Here is a 5,503-nt window from a genome sequence, read left to right on the forward strand (position 1 = left end):
AATTTTTCAGAAGTTTTCTTCTATGTAATATTTTTAGGACATGCAGTTTCAAAATTTCGTGTCCTTAATAAATATTTATCTGAAATCCGTTATTTTTTTTCTGCGGCAATATAAATATTGGTTCTAAAAAGTTTGTGTAAGTGTATGTCTGAAAAAGTTCATATATTATATATTCTGTTTAAGACTTAAAAATCTTTTTTGAGTGCTATAATCCATTGAAAAAATATATATTTCATTCTTGAAGGATAAAAACTTATTAGCTTCTCATTGCAAATATTTTCGCTGCAGAATAGAGAAATCCAGATAACTCTATATGAAACTACTATCAGAAAGCGTTTAAACAATTCTTAATTTTTTTCAAATTGATACTGAATTATGGTTCTGTTACAGTTTCCTTTTTAAGTATTGTTTGCTTTAGTTTACAGTAAAGGAATTTATTTCAATGTACATTGCCTTAATGAATTTTCCGGACCAGGACTTTGAGTCAATTTCCAAAGATTACCTTGTAATTGAAAGTCGAAAAACTTAAAATATAAAATGATAAGAGAGTTCATATTTCAAAAATAATAAACCTATAATGTTCGAAAACTTGAAAACTACAATTATGTACAATTATACTTGCCAAACAGCGTTCACATTGAAAAAGAGCATTTTCAAATTCAAATTTCGCACCAAACACATGCGCATAAGCATGCGCAGAGACCCATCACGGGCCACATGTATTTCCTAAAAGATCCGATATATCCTGTAATTTCGACCACCAAACGTTCAGAAATCACTACTAAACACCAACAAACGACCACCAAACGATGTCATAAGGAATTAAAAAAGAAAATTGAAGTGGGGTGCTAACGGAAGTTGACGCACCAATTTTGAAAACTCGATAACTTTTTTTATTTTGACCACCAAACGTTCACGGTCGACTACCAAACACCACCAAACGACCACCAAACGATACCAAAAAGAATTTTTTGAAAATATTGAAAAGTGCTGTGCCACCGTGAAGTTGGCACCCCAAATTTGAAAAATCAATAACTTTCAATTTTGACCACCAAACCTTCAAAGTTGACCACCAAACACCACCAAACAACCACCAAACGATTCCATATAAAAAATGTGATATTTTAGAGTTGGGGTGCCAACTTCACGGGCTTGTTTCATTCAGCTCGGCTTAACCTACATAGAGGTTTAACCTATCCTAACCTAACAAAACCTGACCTAACCTAACCTAGCCGAATGAAATTCAACCACACGTGTAGCTATGTAAGCGTACGGTTCTCAGTCTTAAATGTGTGCTATATTTAATAGGTTAACTCGATCTTAACCTACAAATGAATTTAACTTAACAGAACATAACGAAATTTTGCTTAACGCAACACAACTTAACTTAAGTGTTCCCGTTGTAACACAATAAAATTCATTTCATTGTATTACAGGTGGTTAAAAATTTAGACGAATATTACTCATTTGAAGAAACTTAGAACTACAAGTAGAATTGACCCCATTTCAATTAACCTGACAATGTTTGTATCAAATAAAATGTAGAACTGTAACTTAAACATGCAAATGAATAAGAGTTTTATTTAAAAAATTTGTCTCTCTGCTTTTCCTAGACTTAAGGTATATATTTATACTATCTTTCGTGTTTACATTTTATCTTGCTTTTTATCGTAATTGAATTGATTTATAGACCTACTTCAGTCTATTTTCTGCCTGGTATAACGTGTCCTTTTTTCTTCGAAGGAACTATGCAAAGGGTTACGCTTACGTTTAAGACCTACATTCGTTTCCCTTTTCAACATCCAGCAAAAATCAGCCATCATGACCTCGTCTCATCTACCCTGATATCGTTGTTCCATCACTTTTATGTTTTGATGAAAACGTTCCCCTTGTTCTTCGCTGAAATCACCAACATTTTCTGGAAACTCATCCCGATGGGAATCGAGAAAGTAAAGTTTTAAATTCATCAAGCAGCCTAACTTTTCGTAGTTTCTTATCATTTTCTCAACAATATTCTCGTAGTCTGAAATTTTTTTGTTACCGAGAAAATTTGCGTTTACTGCTTTAAAACTTCCCCAAGCGTCCATTTCAATTTTCGTCATGTGGCTCACGAAATTAGTATCTCTTGTCAATATTCGAATCTGTGGTCCATCAAAGACTCCTTCTTTCAATTTAGCGTCTGAAACATTTGGAAATTTAAGGGATATATACTTATAGCATTGTCCATCTTTGTCTAACGCCCTGACAAATTGCTTCATGAGCCCAAGCTTTATCAGTGCAGTACACTAAAGACGTCTCTTCGTCTTTAACGAAAAACTTTCTGAATTCTTTGTCCCTGTCGCGATAGAATGAGACTTTTCACTTCCTCGTCGATTGATTTTCGCAAACTGCTCACTTCATATTTACTGCAAATATAACAGAATGAATCTGAGCTATTCTTGCAGGCATGCTATTGAGAAATGCTCGCGGTTTTTTTCCTTGTAGCATGAGACTCTACATCAACCAAGTGATCCATTGATGAAGAGCTATGGTTGCATGATGATGACGTCGGAGAGCCCGCTTTCCCACCCTGACCAGACGCCGATACTGGGAGTTTTCCCTACATCGTAATACACTTTTTACCTGTGTCTGCCATGACGGCATGAACGCCGTTTACCCAGGGACTCAGCCAATGTGGATCCGTTGCCCACCGTCACCATGTGGAGGTGCCCTGGTTACAGACAGGCGAATAATGCTAGCAACAAGCGGTTACGAAACTCCAGACATTTACTGCTATTAATGTCAAAATATGAAAGTACGCAAGAACAGGGTTGCCAGCGTAATCGGTTAGGTTAGGTCAGGTTTTGTTAGGTTAAAATAGGTTAAACCTCTATGTAGGTTAAGCCAAAGCTGAATGAAACGGTACCGCAAACACAACGGGACAACACAATCAGTTAAATTGTGTTTCGTGAGGTTAGGTTAGGTTAGGCTAGGTTAGATTTATTTCTAGGTTAGACTCGAGTTGACCCATTCGATGTAGCACACATTTGCTACTGGGAAAATATGCTTCCAGAGCTTTACGCGTAGTTCAATAAATTTCTGTTAATTCAGGTTAGGTGAGGTCAGGTTCTGTTGGGTAAAGTTATGTTAAATAAATTGATACCAGGCAAGGGTTGATCCTTTACAGTTGTCGACATGTTTTTGAAGTGAAAATTTGCATCACTGGCATTATTTTGAAATTTATTTGCCTCAGTGCATGATTTTTCGTCATTTTTTGAGGTTATGGCTCAACTATGACATGATGGGTGATTTTTGATACCGAATTTGAATTCAGCGCCCCAAAATCCATAGGAATACGTGTGTCTTGTTACCAGATCCGCACACTTTTTTTTTGTGTGGCTGTGTTATTATTTTTCAAGCCAACAGTTGCATTCTTAATAAAAGAAGATGCTACTTTTCCCAGAACATAGATGAATTTTTAACAAAAAGGTAAAATTTTTGATCTAACAAGCTAGAATTATAACGAAATAATTAAATTTTCAACTACCGAAGATAAACTTTCTACCTCAAATAGAATAGTGAAATTTTCAGCTAAAATAATTAATTTTTGACGAAAACAAAAATAAATTTTTAACATAGTAACATTTTTAACATTTTAACATTATGTTTAACATTTTAAATCAAAGAAATGAATGATCAAACAAGAAATAAGGTTTCAACAAAGTAGTTCAACTTTTAACCAAGTAGCTGAATTATTGACTGAAAAAGATTACTTTTTTAATTAAATAGTTGCATTTTCATCAAAATATTCAATTTTCAATTAGTAGGTAGTAGAATTTTTAACCAAACGAGATTATTTCCGAACCAAAAATATAATAGTAAACTTTTCAAACTCAAATAATAAACTTTTAAGTACAAAAATAAATTCCTTTTTTAAAAAAAGGGTGAATGGGAGAGAGTACCGGTACAGTGTATCTTTTGCAGAATTTGCAAACTTTGTTAAAATTGATCATCAGTTAACCTACTAAGCGTAATCTAAGTTCGTAATGTTACTTTCTCTGCCCCCCCCCCCTTCATCCCTGTTAACGACCATAGTTTTTGTCGCGATTCCTTCCCCCCTCAAATTTGTAACGTTATTTGTGGACGACCCCTAAGTAAAGGATCATTAGGCAAAATTTAATTTAAAAAAATTTGATTATTATCTATTGTAAGGCCATCTTTTACTTGATCAATGAGCAATTATTAAATGTTTATGATGATTGAAAATGCCGTAACTCGCTGCGTCCCGCATCGATTGTTTCGCACTTAGACATCTTACGGTCTCATCTATCGAGCTAACGAGGTGTCGTTTAAGCCGTCTAATGTCTTTTGGCCTTGGCATTGACTATTGTTCGCTAAATCAGACTGCTTTGTCGACCCAAGAAATGATAATGGAAACTTGAGCCAAAAGGCTATTCATTTTTGCAATCACTTCATGCATATTTATACGACTGCAATAAGTACAATAATGACGAAACGTCTAGAGTCTATTATAGGTAGACTCGATTTCCCAATGGGATCTACATTTCTCTGATGAAAAAAATCGATATGAATAATTTCAAAATATAGGGTAGCTCTGGTTTTTAAAAAAGTTTATTTGATTTGGTGAGACACCCCCAAAAAAGCTTACATATGGTAAGAAACAAGCTGATTTTTTTTTATTTGTTGAAAACGGAAAAACAAGGCCCCCAAGGCTGTTTAACCATCCTCAAATGTAGAAAAATGTTATTTTCTCATATTGATATTTGATGAAAGAGCTAATAAAAATTTCAAACACTGCCAAATTCAATGTTACACAGGGACCGTTGAAAACCCACGTCATGCTGCAAGGGGTGAGGGGGACAGTTTGCGACGATTTGTCACGTATGGGGGTGGGGAGGGGAGGGGGGTAACGTAGATAGCTGTATGGTGGTTTTCAGCCTTTGCGTATAGTTTTTTTTAAAGAGCTTTTAAGAATGTCTTTCTTTTGCTGGTGTGAAAAGTTGCATAGGCATCAGGAATATGTCCATTTGTGCCCCTTTTGCATGCGCCAATATGTTTCTCGCACATTCTGCTGGTTTTAAGTACTTTGCACATCATTTAGAAGCATGGAAGTCCTTACTTTCGAGATGGGTGTTTTGTAAAAACAAAGTTAACGATCACTTCAAAAGTAGAAGTACCAATCTTTTTTTACTGTAATCTTTTTCAAATGCATTACGCATTTCACTGTTCATTAGATTAGACTGTTTTTTATATGCCATTATGTGAATAATATTTGTGATTATTTTATTTGAAATTGGTGTTCAATCTGATACATCAGATTTTCTTGTATGTATAATTTTATGCGTCACGATATCTTATAATATTAAACAAATATATATTTTTGTATTTTATGGTGTCGAGTAAAAATGAATACATACACATTACACATAATATGGAAAATTTAATACAATTTTGATGTCTTAATAATTTACGCAGATTTGGTAAGCACGATATTTTTTAATTA

The sequence above is a fragment of the Belonocnema kinseyi genome, chromosome 9 (genome assembly GCF_010883055.1).
Source record: "Belonocnema kinseyi isolate 2016_QV_RU_SX_M_011 chromosome 9, B_treatae_v1, whole genome shotgun sequence".
NCBI classification, from domain to species: Eukaryota; Metazoa; Arthropoda; class Insecta; order Hymenoptera; family Cynipidae; genus Belonocnema; species Belonocnema kinseyi.